The sequence below is a fragment of the Hippoglossus stenolepis genome, chromosome 24 (assembly GCF_022539355.2).
Source record: "Hippoglossus stenolepis isolate QCI-W04-F060 chromosome 24, HSTE1.2, whole genome shotgun sequence".
NCBI lineage: Eukaryota > Metazoa > Chordata > Actinopteri > Pleuronectiformes > Pleuronectidae > Hippoglossus > Hippoglossus stenolepis.
Genome location: NC_061506.1, coordinates 5,115,625 through 5,139,153, shown reverse-complemented (window position 1 = coordinate 5,139,153; position 23,529 = coordinate 5,115,625). Strand labels below are relative to the sequence as shown.

The 23,529-nt window shown below is 44.1% G+C and overlaps 1 long non-coding RNA gene across 1 annotated transcript in view; it reads right to left on the bottom strand.

The window, feature by feature from the left end:
* The window catches only part of LOC118103580, a 70,803-nt gene that overhangs the window by 22,191 nt on the left and 25,083 nt on the right, over positions 1-23,529 (bottom strand). Inside the window, exons 5-6 of the long non-coding RNA XR_004694907.2 lie at positions 1,615-1,723; positions 1,332-1,446 (exon numbers count right to left, since the gene is read on the bottom strand). This is a non-coding gene — a long non-coding RNA (uncharacterized LOC118103580). The remainder of the gene's footprint in view (positions 1-1,331; positions 1,447-1,614; positions 1,724-23,529) is intronic.

The window sequence follows — 23,529 nt, the reverse complement described above, 5'->3', positions numbered from 1 at the left end:
TACAAAAAGCCTGAATTTATGTGACCGAGCGATTATTATTAAAAATTGAATATTGTCACTGATGCAGCATCTGAGAGAGTGAATGCTAGTAATTTGTCATTGAAGGAAAATGCCGAGACTTGAATGGGCCTTAAAAATGTAATGATCTCGCGCGCGCGCACACACAGCCTTACAGTAGTGACATTTAAATGGCTCATTTGAAGATAATAGGCCTGCTGACATCAAATGGATCCTTGTTATCATAATAGCAAACAACTAACAAGAAATGAGGCTGCATAAAGACTGGCCCCATATTTGTCTCCTTGAATACAATAACTAAGCAAACAAATATTGTTAACAAACAGCAATCTAAACTGTCTATTCACATGAGCACATTATGCAAATGTTTGCCAATTTATGCTTCACCAATAGCTGAAGGAAATCAGAGTGCATTACAGCCGCCTCTGCACAAATGTTCAATTAATTTCTTTAAGCATGCCTGACAAAACATGGTGTTGGTATTATACAGCCTGAATTTTGTCAACAGGCAAAATCCAGATTTGAAAAGGAGATTTATGAGGCTTCATCTTTTGTTTAGAATAACACCCAAATTAAGCATAACGTCATGAATGGGCCCTTACAAATGTTTAATTATCACTTATGGGAACTTCCATTCATATATGTTATATTTTCACCTGACGCTGTCGATCAGCGGTTCAGATTTTTTGACCTTATGAGCAGAAGGACATTCAATTTGATGATTGAAAACAAAATCACTCAATATCAGCAAGATTAATCATATATAATTCTTCAAATGAGTCCACAATTTAAGGTTTCCCATATACGTTGGGTGTGGTGGTTAATTACTATTTAACACTCTATTTAAGTGTTACTATTAAAGTTGTCCATGTTGACCTCTGCACAAGCTCTAGTCTGGGGGCCACGGGTTCTGCTGGGTTTTATGAAGCTGGTGTCAATACAAATATTACTGCGGTGAGTTGTAGTTGTACATTTCCTAAACGATAAGCTGTTGGAATTGATGGAGAACACAACCCTGACTAACTGTGACCTTTTTAAAGCACTGTTACTTCCTGTAGATCACCGGCTGTCTGTCTCACACTGAAGCGAAACCATCTTAATCACCCTCTAGAGGCTGGCTGCTGTATAGGTAATAAATCCCACCTTGTACATGTCAAATACATTTTTCTCAATATGGTTTCTGTCATTTTAGATTGTACTTATCACACTGATTTGTTGAAGTGATCATTTCTCCTGTAAGTTTGTTTTTAATCAGTTTTTTTTATGCTATGAAAACAGATGAACGTCATAATTGACCGCTGAGACGGACTCACGTCTTTGTTGAGTGGGTGTATTGGTGGGATCTTCGCCTCCGATCTCATACTGCAGACTCTGGCTCCAAATGCACAAGATGGTGGTGTTTGTATCCTGGGTATTTTGGCATAATTTCTGGATAGTGGGAGGAAGTGGAGACACGTCGTCCAACTTTATATACAGTCTATGATTTGACCTAATATGAACATTATTTTATTGGAATTAGTTGGTAGTATTTTGGTGATGTCCGTAAATTTGATAAATGTTTCTACAGAGAGAAAGTTAGATGTGTCATGGACTCACCAGTGTCTCCCATCGGGGCCAAGCTCTACATGGAAGAGAGGAAAAGAAGAGCCCTTGCTTCCTCTGCAGGAACTGTCCCCAGCCATTGGTTTAGATATGTGGAGGAGACCTGGGTCAAAATCAAAAGACGGACGTCAATGCGGTGGACAAAAACAAATTTCACCTGTGAGGATGTCAGAGGAAACAGTCTGGCCTTGTTGGATTCTGCAGTGAGCATTGAAGAAGACAAAGGCCTCAACATTGGAGTGAATAGGAAACGTACACACAAAGACCAATACTTTGACTCGCGTCACCCACAAGGACGGAGGACATAGTGAAGGAACAACAAGGAAGCACTTAAAACCTGTCACCACCCAAACTTGGCTGCAAAAAAACTCCAAAAGAAACAAATCTGACAGAGAAGAGGTCACCAACAAACGGAAAACAACATTGTGATTCTGTATGTTGAAAGAGTCCCAGACAACAAACTTGTAGATTTTAAGCCCTGCAGCAAAAACAAGTGTTCACCCTAAGGACCCAGACACAAATGGAGCAATGTGCTTTATGCAGTCCCACGCAACAAGGATTGCTCAGACCTATACATCGTAAACACAAGGATGGAACAACACAGGAGGGCCCGTTCCTGGACTCAGCACGTTACTAACACCTTAAGGAAAAGAATGATCCCATCTTTATCAACCTGGGAAATCCATCACTTAACAGAGGAGGTGGTTTGCCAGTTGCCTATGTACTGAATCTGCTGTTCTCACTGTAATGTTAACTAAGTCATTGTAATGTAAAGAGATCATCCATGACCCAGACAACGGATTACTCTACCAGATCTGCATATATAAGGAGGCAATGCTATTCCACAACGTTATGCTGCTTAATACAAAGAAACCCTTAACCTTAAAAGGTTACTTTCCAAAACCGCTGCAGATGCATCATAAAAACCCCATTGATCTGGACAGTTTTCTTTCTCACACACCAAATATTCCTGTTCTCTTCCCTTTTCCACTCCTATTTCCTCCTCTCCTCCCCTCTCGGAGGGTCTAGCTGTAATAGGAAGGTAATTTCCTCCTATTACAAGACAGTACATTAGTCTCTGCCTGCACGATCTACACAAGTTGGCAGTCCAACCAAGCCATTTACAGAGGATCATTATCGTATGTGATGTCCCAATACGCTTGGGAATTCTGAGATGAAATGATGGTTTTACTGTGTGTGTGCGCGAGAGAGAGAGAGAGAGATCAAGGTAACATCTCACAATAGGTCCCTTTAAAAGCCCAGCTCACGATATGATACTATTAAGATTTTTTTTTTGGAGCACCAATTACACTACCACTACCTTAAGTGGCATTCCAGCCATTCAATTTTGATACATTATGAAGATGGGTTCATATATTATACCAGGATCTTCTTTAAGATGTTCGGCAGCTGACTGTGAACCTTAAAGTGCTACAGGCAATTTGACAAAATTATCAATCCTCCTGCATTTGGCTGCTGCCCCTTTTTACTGGAGGTGATATCTTAAATGAGTGCATTCCCCCTTCCCACCCGACACAATCTTAACACCATTTACTGGTAACAGTGTAATATCCAGCTATCTAACATGATACAGGGTGACGTGGCTAACACGGTGTCCCAGCATGTGAAGTTCAATTCTCCTGTTCTCCTTTTTCATACTGCATATAGGATATGGTATATGCTACCCTCCAATGAAAATAAAAAATGAAAACAAAGGAAGATGAATTTGTCAGGTAACAGTAGCACTGTTCACAAGTCATACAGCCTTTTCAAGACAACCAGGTAAAAACAAAACTGCCAAAGTCAGTCACTGTTGATTCAGCCATGATGTTATAGACTGATAATGGTTTTCAACGCAGGAGAAAATCTACTTCCAGTTCAGTAACATAAGGTGAGAAGAAAATAGGGTTGAGAACAACTACTGACAGGAACCATGCCTTTTGTGGGCAAAAAGCGTTTTTGACAAACAATCTTAACTCAAGGTCCATTTGTTTGCCTTTTCCAACGCTTTCAAGCACAGGAAGTAATATTCCCATCAAGTTTGGTCAAAATCTGTCCAAGCGTTGAGTTATTTTGTCAACACACCCACACGCATTATACATATAAAGGTGAAAATAACACCCTGCCTGCGTGTTTATGCCAGTACACAGTGTAATGAACGGTTATGGAGGGAAAATGTCTCACAAATTTTGCAAGTATACCATGAGTTAAGATTGTTTTAACATTGAGGAATTTAAGATTGTGTGATTGCAATATTCAACAAATTTCTACAAACGAATGAGTGATTTGTGGTGCTGTCACTTTTTATTGGAAATTCAAACCATTCGAAGGTGGTGGGGTCGAATTCAAAATATACAGTCTAGAACTGCATCAGACCGTTAGAAGTAGTTTGTCACTGTCGGCTTGACCTACTGCATGCCCACTCATCAGTCCGTTAAGTAAGGCAGCAGTGTTGCATTGTTTTGCTTCAAAAATGGACAACGCTGGCAACTGAAGTTGTCCTGAGCAGATAATCACAACACCAACGCATCTGAGAAGCGATTTGTGTAAGTGTTTTGTATTTTAAATCTGCAAATTAATGAACACAGTCGCATGGTACAAAGTCAACAAACCGCTTTCCCTGTCATACTCTTGAACAACATATTTGCGGGCTCAATGCTTAGCTTTTTAACCAAGTGAGGCAGAGGGATGAGCAGACATATTAAAATGAATTGTGCGTTGCATCAAATTCGTTTGAACCCTCTAAAAAGTGATAGCCCTAATGGTCTTAAGACTAGCCTACACTACTGTGTCTGTGTGGCCCCTCCAACAAAGAGGCTGGTAAATGTCCTCCTGTACAACTGACTCCTCTGAGGGGTTCCCTGTCCTATACCCAGTTCTCTCTCCCAGAGCAGAAGCAGTAGGACAGGCCAAACAAAAGGCCTTATCTTGATTTCCCTTTTCACGGTGGGTGATTGGCCAGGAGAAATGGGGGGGGAAAGTCATGTCCTCACCAGAGGCACCATAAATGTCAGCCGTCTTCCTGTCTCCAAAATGTGTGTGTGATGTGAAAACTACAACATTTATCGTACAAGGATTCAGAGGCCTAGAAAATCTTCCTGTTACAATGTCAGTCACGAAATGCACACACACACACTACGTGCATACAAACACCATGCAGCTTTAAACAAAATGTCTCTACACCTATTGCATCACAAGGTTGCTGTTTGAGTGTAATGATGTTAGAACTGTTTAAAATGTTAAGATTCATGTAAAATTCTCTTTGGATTTTTAAATATAAAAAAAATATTTTAAAGTGAAAATGCAACCAATCGCTGTTAAAAGAAATACCACAAATCATGGTCGTGATTCTCTCTGGCAACAAAAGCAAATCAAGTAAAACATCTTAGCAACAGGTGTTTTTTAGTTGACATGATATATGTAGAAACATGACTTGTGCAAAAGAAGAGTGTGAAGTGAAAATGATGCACAATTTGTTCCCTGCTTCTTTTGTTCAACAGAAAGACTTATTTCCTCAATAGATATCCAAATAGTTCAGTCTATCTCTTGTATATAAACAAAACATTCAAACATTAATTCTAGTTTTTGGAGAAAAGATTCCCCTTAAAATGTTCCACCAAAACAAGTTTGAACCATTTATCCTTTGGCTACAATCCTCTAAACTTGAGACTTCGATTTGCACCCTCTCTCTAAACTTTTTCTTTTCCTCATTCAGTTGAAGTAACAGCCTTTATAATCCCATTCCTGCCAACCATCAATCAACTGGGCTCTTATCACCAATGCTCTCTCTTCATGAGCTTTCCATCACTAATTGAAAGATCATTTTAGCCCCAGGATATGGCTGAAGACACTAATCAAGAACTCGTTAAGGGTTATTAAGGGACAATTGCCCCTAATTTCTCTAATCCATTGGATATTTAATTAATTATCCAATAATTACAGACCAACAACTATACAAGCTGGCATGTTCAAACCAGACAGCCAATTTTAAATTGCCTCTGCTGTGCCATTAATTAGTATTGGAAGTAGTTTACTGATATAAAATCTGTCTGAGTTCTGCTGTGTCTGAGGCCAGGAGGACCCTACACTAAAGTCCAAAGCTTGATCTTAGAACCTTTGACTGTTTGCATCGGGTACCAGCATTGAAAATGTATGGGCTTTGCAAGACTTGAACCCTTGTCCCAAGAATCAAGAGACAACCTTCTAAGCACCTGCACCGTTTGAGCGGACAACTGTTTGCACTTTCTTAAAGCATTTGACTGGTTACATTAAGTACAGCCATTGAAATAGTTTGGACATAAGATCTACAAGTCAACCTTTGGGAAGACTGTGCCATTTATTCTGACTGATAAGAATCTTTGACTTTTTGCAATGGATATCACCATTGAAAATTGGTTGGGCTTAACAAGACTTGAACCCATGTCACGAGGTCTATAAGAGAGCCTTTGGACCATTTGAGCTATTTAATCAGACAAATGACTTCTCTTTCTTAAAACCTTTGGCTGCTTGCATTCAGTACAAGCATTGGACATTTATTAGAATTAGCAAGACGTGATGTCACGTTCCAAACTCTAAGTCAGCCTTTTTGATTGTATCCAAAACCAAGATTGAGAGCTGAATTCATCGCTAATTTACATTACATGTATGTTTCAGACATTCATTGGAAACACTGCCCTGCACATTGTGATCCCTGAACCAGAAATTTAGAAAATTAGCTGGTGCCTTAAAAACATACTGTAATGAGGAACTAACTTTGTTAGGCAATCTTTTTGTGAACAAAATACTGTGACCATAACATTAACTTGAATGAAATTTAAAGGCATTTCTTTTGCCCATTATGGTGTTATAATTAGCATTGCATATAGTGGAGGAGGGAGGGTTAGCTCAGAGAGAAGAGGATGGGGGGGGGGTTATAATGTTTGACACAACAAATATCTTTTTTATTTAAATAGGCGATGAACCTGAAAAACAGTTGCTTAATTCTTTTTACTTTTCTGTGCTCTCTCAGCAGCACGTGGGGAATCTATTAGTGCTGTTTTCCATACACCTCAGCACAACAATGTCAGAGAGGAGAAGAAGAAAACAGTGAGAGGGGAAGATGGGGAAGGATAAAAAGAGGCAACAGAATCAATTAGTCATGTTAAGAGCAAGTTCAGCGTGCATGTACACCCACACCTGCCCTCCCCCTTGTCCCTCCAATGCAGAGAGGGCCACCCGCAGACCATACGCCATTACGAAAAATTAAGAGGGGCGACGGTTTTTCTCCACTCTCCCTCTACCTCTCACCCACTTGCGCTGTCTCGCTCCGTCTGCTTCTTGAAAGTAGGGCTTCATCAGCCCCCCTGCAGAGATCATTCATCCATACAGTGACACACACGCACTGTGAGCTTTTTTTTTTTTTTTTAAACACTAATTAGTGTTCAGACCGCCTGCCCAATTATTACCAGCTGTACTCTAATTAGGGCTTATTTAAACTGCTCGTCAATTAGTCTTTAACATCATTGTCTGCCTGAGGGAGATGGACCGGTTAACACTTCCTGAACCAGAGGCAGAGAGGTTCAGATGCAACAGTTGGGCTCCAGCTACCTGTAAAGTAACTAGAAACACGTTTTTTATTAGAGACAATTCTTTATACCATTAATAACCCTTTGTTTTGTCAAATGATAAAACGCACCTCAGACTCCATTATAACCGTTTTGCAAGTTTAGATGTCATGGAATTATAGATGAATTTTTTTCCTGAGAACCATAAGTATATATTTAGTTGCATTCAAAAAAGATGCCAAACAACCATGTGAAAACAATGTTAAGTGGAGATGAACCTGCAGTGATTTATCCCTTCAATCTGCAGCTCCCCTCTGTGTTTTATAGTTTCGGCTCATTGTTTAGCTGTCTCCTGCAATTTTGTGGAAGTGGAAGACTAAATTGCTGAGATACCCTGTTAATAGTACCCCAGTCTGAATGACAACTCAGCCTAAGTGGAATGAGAATGTTTGGCCCAGTTGAATTGACTCCAAAAATACAGTGTTGAAGCTAAGACCAAGGCTCTCGTCCCCATTTTCAAGAGAAAAACTTTTCCCCCCAGACATTGTTTCAGAATTTTATTTCCCAGAAGATGATGTAAATGAATGACTTGCACTTCATGTATGACTCCTCTTTCATCTTGAGATTTTGTATACTTATATATTTTCGCGTTGCATTCTCCATCGACTGATATTGCATGGACGTAAGGGACTGGCAACTAAGATGTCCAGAGCAACTGACTCGAGACATTTGCGTTCTCACATACAGCCCCTCTGGAAAATGTCCAGTTCAGTGCATGTCTGAAAGCTGCTTCCCTGATAAAAGCTCACTTGTCTAGGATGGAGACTGCTGCTGTTTAACTGATACTGCAGACAGGACTGGTCCATTAATGGTCCCACCAACAACAAGGCTATAAGGTTTCTGTAATCCATGACATGTTGCGTCGGGGTAAATGCATCAGATAGTTGTAGACTCTCCTTCCTCCTCCCTCGCTGCTCAGAGCACTAATCTGTCTGTCAGTGTTTTGCCAGTGGCTCCCTGTGGGCGGCTGTCTGTTTGAGGCTGTTTTAATTAATTTCCAATCAGAGCAAAGTAAATTCATTAAGCACTCACAGCTCTGTTTGAAGACACACGCACATATGCAGCCGTGAATATTTCCACAAACCTGTGAGTATGATATGCATTAATTACACTGTTTTTCATACACCCAGAGTAAATAAAGACTATATTTCATTCAACAGAAGAAAGACACTCCTGGTTCCGAACTGTGAAAATAAGACATTTTAAAGAAAATATGAAAAGAGAAACTCAAAAGAAATAATTATTAAAAAAATCTTGCATTGTTTCTGCTGTTGTAATGCATGGATACAAACCAACCAATCAGAATACAGCATAACATACTGCAGAATACACAAACATCCACGTATATACCGGCATGATGTTTAGATTCACCAGGCATTCGTGATACAATTTAAGACACTCCACAAAAACTGATGTACAGCATTACATTTACTGAGGAAGATTATATTAGACCAATTTCACACACGTGAAGCAGCTTTCAGACTTGCACTGAACTCTGGAGATCCTCCGGACTTGCTCTGTAGGGGCTGTATGTGTGAATGCAAATGTCCAAGTGAGAGCCTCTGGACTTTCTCCATCAAAGAAAACGAAGGTCTCCAGATGGAGCGAATCACTAAGGATTGTGCTCAAAGTTTCCTTGAACGTCTGTACCACATTTCACGGAAAACTTTGGTGCAGCTGTCAAAATATCTCAGTAAATCAAATTGTAGTACGGACCAAGACACATCTCCATCCTCTGGCACTCTGGAGTGTAGGGAGGAGGAGGGAGGCTGCTTCAAAAAGGAGGATTTATCAGGTCTAATCTCTCAACAAACCAAGCAGATCAATTTCCACTTAACGCAAACATACACACATCGGGCATGTATATTTAGCGCAGAAGCTCTCTCTCCTTCCCCCCACATAGCCCTGGCCCCGTCAGTGAAAGTGGCAGAGGGAGAGTGTGGAAAACAATGTTGTCAAGCAAAAGAGGAAGAGAGAGGCAGGGGAGAAGAATGATTGAGGAAGCGAGCATAAAAGAGAAAGAAGAGGAGGAGAAGAGTTCTCAGAAGGCTAAAAGGATTAGTCCTCTCATCTCTCCTGGATCACAATGTTTCCTGAGCCATGTTTGATCAGCGATTGTGTGTATGTGTGCGTGCACGGGTGTGAGAGAGATGTTTGCTCCGATACTGACGCTGCCTCATTCTGATCCTATTACATGGCAATAAACATCAGCTCCCAACATGGGGATTACCGAGTGTGTGGAGATGTATGCAACACTCATGGTTTTTGGCTGGACCTTTTATCCTCCTTACAGAATGACAGTCCCTGTCTCCCTCACACATTCACACGCACATCCTCTTATTTACACTTCTATCCATGTGAGGACTGGAGAAGTGCAATATACCACAAAATGACAAAATCAAACATTTCAGGAAGGTCTGCAAAAGAAAAAAAAGAAAATTGAAATCATGAGTGAAATAAGACAATATCACTTATGTGCATTTTGAAAAACATGTGTACCTTCAATACATGTAATGGACAACCTAGGCTCATATGAGGTTTTAAAGTCTGGCAGGAAAAACTAACAAACAAAAAAAACTTTTTGCACAGGGGAAAAACAAACAGAAACCTCAGAGACCCACATGTGAAGGACCGAGGGGTCCTTGTGTAACAGAGCACATCAACAGAATAACAAAACTAACAACATTCATGAGAAAAGATAGTGCCCAACATAAATGGAGAGGTGTTTAACATTTATACATGAGGCATATATATATCTAAGCAATGTAGTTGTAATCATAACCCACCATCAGCTGCCAACAAGATCCATTACCATTACCTTGATCTATGATCACGATCCACCATCACAGGCTTGATCCACCATAACGGATCCACCAAAAATCCACCATAACGATCCACAGTCCACCATAAGGATCCCCCATAACAATCCACCATAATGAACCACAGTCTACCATAACGATCCACCAGTAAGTGAGCTCCTCCGACATCATGATATACATCTGCAGGCTGCTATAAGCCGTCTTATAAATGTAAGACTTTTTAAGACGATACTAAATATAAATATAAGACCCATGTCAAGTATGACAGATATGAAGGAATATCGAGGCCCAGAATTACTTAAACCTTCTCATAGGTGGAGATAAAGTGAAGTAGCCGAGTAGAGAATAACCCTCAACACAGCATGTTATCTTGCAAACTACTAATAGGCACTGAGAGTCTTTCCCACAGCAGTACAGATGTTATTTTTCTTTTTTTGGGGGGTAGGTTTATTACATCGCGTAAATATCTCTATTGTTGAGAAAGAACTACAACACAAAGATATTATGACACACATTTTTTTTTTAAATTATTGTCAAGTGCTACAAAAGTAAGGTTTAATGAACACTAAGAGAATTAACACCATCTAAACATTTAAGAACTATTACGTATTGTGTTACTCTATTTAACATGAAAGTGTATTTACCCAGAAGTTCCCTAGAAACTTGTATGAGCAACACATTTGCCTCAGATTTATGTCTTATTAATAAATGACAACTCAACAATACAAGAACAGCGTCATGTCAAAATTGAAAAAAACTTGTATTTCAAACTAAACTCTACAGTGTATGAAACTGAAAATAGTGATCAAACACTTCACTGACAACAAGGTCCAACTTGATGAATCGTCACGTCACACAGGTTTACTGTCATTGTGCTGTGATCCATTTTTTGGAGAATCTTGATTCTGTCGCACTCTGTTCTTCACATTGACGTGAGGCTGCCTGCTCCAAAATGTACACCAAAATACATGAACACCTCAGAAACTACATTTAAACCATTGAACTCTCAGACGAATGGAAAATCCCACACAAACATTACAATCAATTTATCTGCTCACATATTTAATTTAGAATATAATAATAACAATAGTAATAGACGTGAATTTTAAAAGGCGACTTATTTGAAATGTCCTGGTACAATACTTTTCTACCTTCGTCAAAAAGAAATTGGTCCTTAAACCAATCCATCCATCGTCACACACACTTCTTTCCCTCCTTCCTCCCGATCCTTTCTATTCCTTCACACCATCCCTCCCTCCCCCTGTCCACCCCCCCATCGCCTTTCTTTCTCACAGAAAATCTAGAAGGCTGACATGCAAATGGGGTTTATTAAATCCTATTAGGCCGTCTGTCACAAGCCAGCAGAGAGAGAGGAGGGGAGAAGGGAGGGAGGGAGAGAGCAGGAGCGAGAGACATTACAGTTGGAGGAAGGGAGAAAAAGAGAGAAACTGAAAAAAGGGAGGATTGGAGGGAAGAATGTGAAGAAAGGATGCTTTTTACGGCCAGCTGCAAGTCACTGTCATGCATATGTCTACTCTACATATACAAAGATTCTACTCAGTATCAGTAAAAAAAACTGAGTCACTGCATGAAATCATTAAGTTTTTTTTAAAGCATAATTATATAATTATAGCCCCCTTTTATGGTTAAATATTCCATATTATATCCTGAAATATCATCTGACATTTCCATCCGGTTACAAGCTATAAAAGCTGTGATCAATTTACCCTCACTATACAGATATTATTTATTTTCACCTGAAATTCATATGAAAACCATAGATAGATAGAGATATAACAACTCAGGTATATAGCTCATGGCCGTTTCTGATAAATCTTAAAAATATTGAAAAGCAGCAGCTATTCAGTGGAGTTTGTATGGATGGAGGTTCTCTTGGACACTCACAAAGCTCTCAGTGGAGAAATAAAGAGGAGCAGGTTCTGCAGTGTGGAGTGTCTTTGTGCCTGTGTCACTGGAAACATCTCAGATTTTGAAAGAAAGAATTCAAACCTTTTCAAATTCAAATCAAAACGTCTTGGCTCAGGTTTTTCGTACATGAAAGAAGTTCTAAAGAAGTTTAGGCAAGCTTCAAAGTTATTAAAATGGAATAGTTTGTTTAATAAATGTATCAAATATCTTCGGTGACCTGAAGTACTAGAACATAGTTAAAGGACAAGGCATTTACGGAAAGAAATAAAAATGTCCGTTAATTTCATATATATGAGAACCCACCATTTTTGCAAGTAATGATGGATTTCCTTAATATAAATGAACAGCTAAGACCGACTCACGATCGGTCAGATGTGTGTATTGAGCTCCATCCCTCAATCCCTACAGTACAGACTCTGGTTCCAAATGTGCAACATGTCAGCGTTTGTGTTTGGGATATTTTAGCTTCAAATCTGGATAATGAGAGGAAGTGGACACACGTGATCCATCTTTATATCACGTCTATTGGACCAAAAAAACAGTGACTTCAGTGAGACACGAAGCGGCTACTTTGCGTCGCTGAAAAAGTAACCAGCTGCAACAGGAGACAGATTTAAGATATTTAATAACTGTGTGCCTAAAGGTCATTTAAATTAAAAGTCAAATTTTTCGCAGACATTAAAATGTAGTATTTAAGAGTTTAAGTAGTCTTAATTATATACATTTTCAGGTAATTAATGTAAGCAAACCTGTGACAGGTTAATAACAGAGCATGAAGATACTGAGAAGTAAAGTAAAATTATTATTATTATTAATATTAAGGCGGAATTTAAACAGCTGGTTTGTCATCCTTTCCAATACGTTTAATCAACCAACACCAAGTGACATCAGAGATTTCTCTTGGCTCTTAATCAAGGCTCTCATTGTCTTGTTGGTGCTTGTGGGCCAAAGTCGTGTACATGAGCTGAACACTTCATGTAATCTGAATTTAAACTGGGCAACATATTACAGGTTATTACTTCTCGTCCTCCCTCTCATCCCTCACTTCTCCTCCCTGCTGCTCTCTCTCTCTCTTTGATTTTCTTTTTCAATGATGAGAGCTGCCTTTCTCCTGCCTGTCAATTATCCCCCTGTCCGTCTCTCCGTCCGACTTAATTGGCGTTTGGGAGACGCTAGCGTCATCCCAGCGGGCTCGGCCGGGACAATGGAGGCCCATATAGCTGACCAGCCCTCGGCTCAGCCCAAATTGAATTGGAAATCTTCCATCTTCTCTTTAGCATAACAAAGGGGGTGTAGGATTTTTAGACAAAGGGCCCGTTTTAATGGAGAAAATCAATCTCTGGGAGGAAGCAGCGGCATTGTCTCCCATCAACTGTACAGGTGTGTCTCACCCACGGTGGCTTTAATCAGAGGTGGCAGGGGAGAGATCTGGAAGCCACATCTCTGTCAAGGTGGGGAAGACTGGCAGCCTGAGGAGGGGGGGGGGTGGCAACATCCCTGCAAAAGCCTTTGGTTCTGGCATCTACGCTGCAAAGGTAACAGATTTATTTCCCCTCTGGACTGGACTAAACCTCAAGTGTGAAGATCTCTTGGTGGAGTTGATAATGTATGAAGTAAAAGCAGGCTGACAGGGATGATGATCAACACAACTGTCTAATAAAGACATTTATCTTTCTACAGGACACAAGGACGAGACCTTAATCTTGATCCCTAACACACTTCGACACTGAATAGACTGGATCTCCAACATAATACTCTCAAATCATAGACTGAAACCTACAGGTGAAAAAGAATAAGTCAATACCTGAACAATTTGTTCCCTATGACCTTCCAGCCCTGGTGCATTGTTTGAATCATACGTTGGCCTTGAGAGAACAACACACAGCAACTGGAGCTGTTAGCACTGAATGTGGCGAATGAGTCAAACAGGTTTTCCTATTGGGGCTTACTGTAACAGTGTGTGCTCCCTGCTAAGACTGTTCCAACACGAAAACTCCACTCAGCTGCTGCTGATACCAGCTCGTGAACAGATTCACTGCCCTCGACATGTCACTGTACATGGGGCTGAAGTGACGACCGCCAAAGAGACTAAGGGGAGCTTCATGTGTCCATAGACTGGACACAGAAAGTGAAGCCATTGAAGAAGTTCCTGAAACATGTATTCTCTCAAATGACAGAGGGCGTCTCCATAGCTTGCAAAAACTTTCTATAACATAGAAGTTTGAGTTCTCAATCTCTAGTTTCCAGTCTTCTTCAATACAGCATGTTGTTAATTTTGCAAATTATCGTCCAAATGGATTGTGGAGAAACTCATGGCTGTAGCACAAAACAAACAAATCTCTTATCCTCAGGTTGTTTTTCTATTCAAAAACACTGGGATGTCATGATTATTAGTTATATTTACACATACTACAGCTTCGTTTTTAGAGAGAATAATGAAGCATAATGTTTCTCGCTTCCACTTGACACTGGCACATAATGTTAGTGTGGCCTGTGACCGATTATGAAAGGTGTACAACACTCAATACTCACAACAGTAGTATATTCATGAGTGTGCAGCCAGTGTACAGTGAGGGGGAAAAACACTCGAGTAAGAGCACCTCAAACATGACTAGAGGAGTAAATGTACTTATCCACATTCCACTGCTGGTTTGTTCCACATTTTAAACCCTCTAATAAGCAGCGAGAGAGTCATTGTTGCAATGATTCAATAATTAATCAATTTTTTGATGCAGAGGCAAACACGTTTGGGTAATCAAGTGAAATGGTCACATACCAGGATCTTCAAGCGCATCTTTTTGAAACTTCTAAAATATTACCACCAAAGTTAACAATGTCAGTTTCTACGTCGCTGGTTTAGTTTCTCTAAAACAAGACACCCGGGAGAATCTTGGATTCGTGCGAAGTACGTGATGTGCTGTTACGCCACGATGCTCAAAGAGACTGAGTCTATAGAAAAGACGGATATATAAAAATCCTCAGAGCTCAGCTTCTCTTGAAGGGGCCAAAAAACAAACCAGCCGCCAAGAGAGGAGATTTGGAGAGACATGGATTTGGTGGCTAAGATTGCTGTCTGACTGCAGTGTTGAGAAGACACGAGTGAGCAGTGATCGCCTGGAGCAGAGAGAGGAGACTGTGGATTACAGTAGCAGAGAGCTTACTGTCCTCCATGCATTGTCTTTCACATCTGCACTCCGCATTATGATCAGTAGAGATTCAGTTATCAAATCGGTCAGTCAAAACATCTTCGGTCACCAAAATTAAAACCACGTACTGCTGATAAAAGCAACATATGGTAACAAAACACAAAACGAATAAGCACATCTTAGCACTAGCAGACAGCTATACAGTGCCGTTCAGGAGAAAAACTCAAAGTTAGATTGCGATAGTTAGTTTTTACGGAAAAAATAATCTTTTCACCAATTTGTGTGTGGCAAAGAATGAATCCATAACATTTTGGAGCAGATCCAAGGTTGGATCCTGGTAATTTTTTTTCACATACTTTGCCTTAGTATTTTAATCTTTCATTATCATTTTATCAGATGTTTACTTTCTTGATTAATCAATATATAATTTTTTCAATGAATAGCTGAAAACTGAAATTGCTCAATGGGGCAAAAAAAAACAACCTACTTGGTAGTGTTTTGGCATTAACTTGGACAATGGCGTCTTACCTTAAGCATTTAAGTGTACTGGGTGCAACCTTGACTTATTCAATGTCCAAATAATATTTCTGAATGAGGCCATAATCTGCCACAACTAACTGACATCTCTCCCGGTCGTCTGGTCCCTGCTCTCTGTCGGTGTGTCTCGGTCCGTCTGTCGCTGCTGTTAAGGAGTAGTCTTTCAGGTCTGGGTGTTTTGATAAGGTGAGTGTTTGCGTTTATCTGCGCGCTCCCAGCTCTGTGCATTACCATGAGAATGGTTTAAGCCCTGTGCTAATCCTCTGTGTCTCTGTTGTAATAAATGTCTTCATTCACACACTTTGCAGCCGAGACCGAAATACACAGCGACGGCGCAAATATCGCCTTCCCAAAGATTATGCAGTCAAACATTATCACCTTATTTTGACCTTAAATTGTAGCATAGGGGTCTTGAACCAATCAACATCTTATACTCAAGTTTTTGTGACCAATAAAAAACTAAATGTATGTTTAAAATAAATAAAAGATAAATTCACATCAACAGTATATAGTAGAGAGTTCTAACAGATCTCACTTTAGTATTTCAACAATGTTTATTTCAAACCTCTCAAAAAGCTGCGAGGGAAATCATACCCAGCATGATTATAAACTGGTCAATAAATCTGTCATTTTGTTTTTATCTAAACTGTAAAAGTGATGTCTAAAGATTGTCATAGGGTGTTTCATACAATTTTCACATGTATGTAAGAGCCAAGATGTTTATTTTTATAAAATGACACTTTATTGTAATTTGCTGGATTTAAATAAGGTATTTAAGTGTCTTTAAGGATCAGCATAGCACAGGAAATAACTGATTCTCTGCTCAGTTAGCTTTTCAATGAGCCATTCTCACTCCGTCTCCCAGCTTCTCTCCGTGTCTCTCCTCCCTGCCATGTTTCCCCTGGGACCCCCCCCCCCCGTCACCAAGAGTTTTCCCCACACAAAGCAGTCTATTAAAAAGCCTTTAGCGAGGCCATTCATTCAGAGTCTGCTTTCGCAGAGATGAGGAATGGGTTTAGGGTAAAGGTTAGTGTGTGTGTGTGTGTGTGTGTGTGTGTGTGTGTGTGATGAAGTTAAACATGTAAGGTCTAGGCCTTAACGCCCTCTGGATCATCATACCCAAGGGGTTTATCGTGGCTAAATGTCCTATAATCCCATTTAATCCTATAGAAATACATACACACATGTACTAATAACACTAATACCTATAACAAATTAAGTATAGGTAAGTATCTGATCAATTCCCTATTACACTGAATAAGATTAATGGCCGAGTAAATGTGGCCACACCACAGAACAAAGCTATTCTTCCCACATACAATCTATAAAATGACATCATACTTCCTAATTTCATTGACCTTATCAGCGAGTCTGGGAACTTGTAACAGGGACAATATTTTAACCTACACTAGTCAACATGTCAATTTAAATCAGCCACAGTGCAGTTAGTGAACTCTAACTGGATGTCTTATTAGTCTAGATGAATGTGAATAAACATAAGCTACTATTTGCAGCCTTTTTTCATAATCCTAACCTAATTATTGGACCGATAACATCAATGACTATTGCTCAGACTCTAGCTTAAAATGTGCAAGATGGCAGCATTCGTATGTTTTGGCTTCATTTCTGGATAGTGCAAAGAAGTGGCCATGTGTCGTCCATCTTTATATACAAGTATGGTTTGCACAAAACTGTTTGGTCATCCGTTTGAACTAAATGCTGCCGCACTGACATCTTCTCTAAAATGGTGTCAATTAGTTTTTGCTTAATTTGGAATAATGGATTAATACTGGATGGTTATTGATGTAGTGCTCCTGACCAGTCAAACCAGAGCCTACAGTGCTATCTCAAACTGTTCAGCGTGTCACTGTAGCAAACACACAGAAAATGTAGATCTGAGGACCAAGGTCATGAAGTCTCAATCTGAAGATCAACCGTGTCTATACTCAGAAATCATTTCTGGCAAGATACTTTGCTAACAGCAGGGAACAGGGCAGAGGAGCGAGTGAGAGACAGCAGGACAGAGCGGAAGATGTCTGAAACCCACAGTTAGCCTTTTGCACTTTAGTCTGTTTGAAGAAGATGAAGGGATCTGTGGGGAGGAAGGTGAGATCACAAACCTCTTCAACACCTTTTGATGCTGCAGGAGATCAGAGACGGGCAGATGAAGACCGGGAATGGAAAGAAGAGCAGCGGCATATTGCACAGAGAGGAGACAGAAAGGAAACGCAGATGGAAGGACGAGAGCAAGTGTTCCAGCCAGCAGGAACCAGATTGAGATCCACAGGAGCAATAACATCCATGTCAAATATATCTCCCCGTTCTGTTTTATGTGCACTGCAACTGGTGGTGGGTCTGCGTTTACCACAATAAGTAGATTGTCAACATCCAGCAGAAAAACACACACACTTTTACTACTATTGCTATGAGGACCTTCCAGACTTAAATCCCTTACTCAATGTAAACAGTCGTCTGAGCTGGACCAGGGCATCATTGGAGGGCCGGAGAGCCGGAGAGCCAGCCAGCCAGCCAGCCAGCCAGCCAGCCGGAGAGCCAGCCAGCCAGCCAGCCGGAGAGCCAGCCAGCCAGCCAGCCGGAGAGCCAGCCAGCCAGCCAGCCGAGAGCCAGCCAGCCAGCCAGCCGGAGAGCCAGCCAGCCAGCCAGCCGGAGAGCCAGCCAGCCAGCCAGCCGGAGAGCCAGCCAGCCAGCCGGAGAGCCAGCCGGAGAGCCAGCCGGAGAGGTACTGGTTGGTAGGTAGGTACTGGTTGGTAGGTAGGTAGGTAGGTACTGGTTGGTAGGTAGGTAGGTACTGGTTGGTAGCCAGCCAGCCGGAGAGCCAGCCAGCCAGCCAGCCGGAGAGCCAGCCAGCCAGCCAGCCGGAGAGCCAGCCAGCCAGCCAGCCGAGAGCCAGCCAGCCAGCCAGCCGGAGAGCCAGCCAGCCAGCCAGGAGAGCCAGCCAGCCAGCCAGCCGGAGAGCCAGCCAGCCAGCCAGCCGGAGCCAGCCAGCCAGCCAGCCGGAGAGCCAGCCAGCCAGCCAGCCGGAGAGCCAGCCGGGAGCCAGCGAGAGTTGTGTAGTACTGTGGTGGTGTGTTGTGTGGTGGTACTGGTAGCCAGCCAGCGAGAGCCAGCCAGCCAGCCAGCCGGAGAGCCAGCCAGCCAGCCAGCGAGCCAGCCAGCCAGCCAGCCGGAGAGCCAGCCAGCCAGCCAGCCGGAGAGCCAGCCAGCCAGCCAGCCGGAGAGCCAGCCAGCCAGCCAGCCGGAGAGCCAGCCAGCCAGCCAGCCGGAGAGCCAGCCAGCCAGCCAGCCGGAGAGCCAGCCAGCCAGCCAGCCGGAGAGCCAGCCAGCCAGCGGAGAGCCAGCCGGAGAGCCGCCGGAGAGGTACTGGTTGGTAGGTAGGTACTGGTTGGTAGGTAGGTAGGTAGGTACTGGTTGGTAGGTAGGTAGGTACTGGTTGGTAGCCAGCCAGCCGGAGAGCCAGCCAGCCAGCCAGCCGGAGAGCCAGCCAGCCAGCCAGCCGGAGAGCCAGCCAGCCAGCCAGCCAGAGCCAGCCAGCCAGCCAGCCGGAGAGCCAGCCAGCCAGCCAGCCGAGAGCCAGCCAGCCAGCCAGCCGAGAGCCAGCCAGCCAGCCAGCCGGAGAGCCAGCCAGCCAGCCAGCCGAGAGCCAGCCAGCCAGCCAGCCGGAGAGCCAGCCGGAGAGCCAGCCGAGAGCTACTGGTTGGTAGGTAGGTACTGGTTGGTAGGTAGGTAGGTACTGGTTGGTAGGTAGGTAGGTACTGGTTGGTAGGTAGGTAGGTACTGGTTGGTAGGTAGGTAGGTACTGGTTGGTAGCCAGCCAGCCGGAGAGCCAGCCAGCCAGCCAGCGGAGAGCCAGCCAGCCAGCCAGCCGGAGGCCAGCCAGCCAGCCAGCGGAGAGCAGAGCAAGCCAGCCAGCCAGCAGGGAGAGCCAGCCAGCCAGCCAGCCGGAGAGCCAGCCAGCCAGCCAGCCGGAGAGCCAGCCAGCCAGCCAGCCGGAGCCAGCCAGCCAGCCAGCCGGAGCCAGCCAGCCAGCCAGCCGAGAGCCAGCCAGCCAGCCAGCCGGAGAGCCAGCCGGAGAGCCAGCCGGAGAGCCAGCCGGAGAGCTACTGGTTGGTAGGTAGGTACTGGTTGGTAGGTAGGTAGGTACTGGTTGGTAGGTAGGTAGGTACTGGTTGGTAGGTAGGTAGGTACTGGTTGGTAGGTAGGTAGGTACTGGTTGGTAGCCAGCCAGCCGGAGAGCCAGCCAGCCAGCCAGCCGGAGAGCCAGCCAGCCAGCCAGCCGGAGAGCCAGCCAGCCAGCCAGCCGGAGAGCCAGCCAGCCAGCCAGCCGGAGAGCCAGCCAGCCAGCCAGCCAGCCGCGGAGAGCCAGCCAGCCAGCCAGCCGGAGAGCCAGCCAGCCAGCCAGCCGGAGAGCCAGCCAGAGAGCCAGCCGGAGAGCCAGCCGGAGAGGTACTGGTTGGTAGGTAGGTACTGGTTAGGTAGGTAGGTAGGTACTGGTTGGTAGGTAGGTAGGTACTGGTTGGTAGCCAGCCAGCCGAGAGCCCAGCCAGCCAGCCAGCCGAGAGCCAGCCAGCCAGCCAGCCGAGAGCCAGCCAGCCAGCCAGCCGGAGAGCCAGCCAGCCAGCCAGCGGAGAGCCAGCCAGCCAGCCAGCCGGAGAGCCAGCCAGCCAGCCAGAAGCCAGCCAGCCAGCGAGAGCCAGCCAGCCAGCCAGCCGGAGAGCCAGCCAGCCAGCCAGAGAGAGCCAGCCAGCCAGCCGGAGAGCCAGCCAGCCAGCCAGCCGGAGAGCCAGCCGGAGAGCCAGCCGGAGAGCTACTGGTTGGTAGGTAGGTACTGGTTGGTAGGTAGGTACTACTGGTTGGTAGGTAGGTAGGTACTGGTTGGTAGGTTGGTAGGAGTAGGGTAGGTAGGTACTGGTTGGTAGCCAGCCAGCCGGAGAGCCAGCCAGCCAGCCAGCCGGAGAGCCAGCCAGCCAGCCAGCCGGAGAGCCAGCCAGCCAGCCAGCCGGAGAGCCAGCCAGCCAGCCAGCCGGAGAGCCAGCCAGCCAGCCGCCGAGGAGCCACCAGCCAGCCAGCCGGAGAGCCAGCCAGCCAGCGGCGAGAGCCAGCCAGCCAGCCAGCCGGAGAGCCAGCCAGCCAGCCAGCCGGAGAGCCAGCCAGCCAGCCAGCCGGAGAGCCAGCCGGAGAGCCAGCCGGAGAGCCAGCCGGAGAGCTACTGGTTGGTAGGTAGGTACTGGTTGGTAGGTAGGTAGGTACTGGTTGGTAGGTAGGTAGGTAGGTACTGGTTGGTAGGTAGGTAGGTATAGGTGGTAGGTAGGTAGGTACTGGTACTAGCCAGCCAGCCGGAGAGCCAGCCAGCCAGCCAGCCGGAGAGCCAGCCAGCCAGCCAGCCGAGAGCCAGGCAGCCAGCCGAGAGCCAGCCAGCCAGCCAGCCGAGAGCCAGCCAGCCAGCCAGCCAGCCAGCGGAGCAGCCAGCCAGCCAGCCGAGAGCCAGCCAGCCAGCCAGCCGAGAGCCAGCCAGCCAGCCAGCCGGAGAGCCAGCCAGCCAGCCAGCCGGAGCAGCCAGCCAGCCAGCCGAGAGCGAGAGCCAGCCGGAGAGCCAGGGAGAGGTACTGGTTGGTAGGTAGGTACTGGTTGGTAGGTAGGTAGGTAGGTACTGGTTGGTAGGTAGGTAGGTACTGGTTGGTAGCCAGCCGCAGAGCCAGCCAGCCAGCCAGCCGGAGAGCCAGCCAGCCAGCCAGCCGGAGAGCCAGCCAGCCAGCCAGCCGGAGAGCCAGCCAGCCAGCCAGCCGAGAGCCAGCCAGCCAGCCAGCCGGAGAGCCAGCCAGCCAGCCAGCCGGAGAGCCAGCCAGCCAGCCAGCCGGAGAGCCAGCCAGCCAGCCGGAGAGCCAGCCGGAGAGCCAGCCGGAGAGCTACTGGTTGGTAGGTACTAGGTAGGTAGGTAGGTAGGTAGGTAGGTACTGGTAGGTGGGTAGGTAGGTGAGGTAGGTAGGTAGGTAGGTACTGGTTGGTTGGTAGGTAGGTAGGTACACTGGTTGGTTGGTAGGTACTGGTTGGTAGGTAGGTACTGGTTGGTAGGTAGGTAGGTTTTGGCTCCTCAGACATAAACATATATGTTCCCAGGAGGACCACAAAGTTTTTAGAACTGTCCTTGTTATTCAGTTGAATTCTTAGTTCTTTGGTATTTTCAGGGGAATTTGTTTTTACAAAAGTACAAACTTGCAACAATATAAGGCTTCACCTTTACAACTTCCATTCACACTCAGTTTTTAAGGTATTTCTCTTTTTGCACAAATTCAGACTGAATCCCTTGTAAGCAACAGTAAATAACGTCTACAAATAAAACTTGAGCAGTGTCAAGCAGATGACACTGAATATTACTGGGATCCTCTTTTCATTTTCAGTGATAAAGGTAAGTATTATTCAGACAAACTTGGAAGATAAGGAGAATATTCTTAACACCGGTAGGAGGACGACACATAAAAAGGAGAAGGTTACATGTGTGTACATCCGAGTGGGACTTCAATTACAATGAGGCAATTCATGGCCAAACCACACTGAAGATCTTCATACTTGCTGGGAAATTCAGAAAGTCTGAAGTTTAAATTATTTAATTAACATATTTTTGCCCAAAACACAACCAAATGCAAACACAATCCTCTCTTACACACACACACACACTGTTCACTATAAACACAACAACTTGCGGCTTGCAGTAAGATGAGAGATGGATGGGCAAATATTGAGATGTGACAGTGTAAACAATGCCCTGCTAACCAGATGGCTGGACTATTTTACACGCGCACGTTTCAATGCCTTGTGGCTTGAACGCAAAATAATTCAAGGTTAGAAAGAATAAAAGGCGATTTAAAACAGATGTCTCCATCCATTCATCCCTTCATTTCTCCCTGCCTCCTGCTCTTTCTGACAGTTGCTGGAGAGGCACAGACCAACATGGCTTTCATATAAAAAACAAACAAGTGCAAACTCCCACAACACTGTGCCACCCTGATGAACCAAAGACTTTATAGAAAGATGGACAACACTTGAACAAAACATCAGTATGATGAGAAGTGTATATCATGTGTGGAGGCTGGGTTCATGACCTTTACTGCAGCCAGCCACCAGGGGTCAATCAATATGATTTGGCTTCACTTTTAGGGAGCAATTTTGTAATAACTACTAACAATGTAATATGATGGTATTTAATTATATAACATACATAACTTATCTACAAAACAATACTACATGAACTGATGATCAGAGCCATCATCAGAGTTCAGAACCATGGACAGATCTTTCACTGACAACAGCTCCAGCTTCAGCACCACGGTCAGCGACACACACAAACACTACACTCACTCCGTTTTCACAAAAAAAAAAAAATCACTGAATATAAATGACATCGGTTTCCATGATTTAAAAGCCTCATTTCACATTCATACTTTTCTGCTGCATGTCAAACATTTCTTACCCACACTCAGACACAGTAAACATATAAGTCCTGACTGTATTGCATATGTACATCTTCATCTACTGATAGGTGTCAAATGAAGGGATAAAACACTACTCTAGTGTAAAGGCTTCAGGAGTTGCATATAAATATTTTCCATACCCTTAATACTACAAGATCAAATCATCGCCCATACCTACATTATTTTGTAATCCCAGACTCATGAAATTTCAGTTCCATTAGTTTCTCATCTGTCATCATTTGACACAGAATGAGCCTGTAGTGGTTCATGATGACCATTTACAGCTTTTTCAGTGATGTCTCACCCACATGAAATACTGCATGCTATGGTTTACGAAAGTAAAAGTATGATTGAAAGCAGATCTTTGATGTAAATGTATTTAACAGAC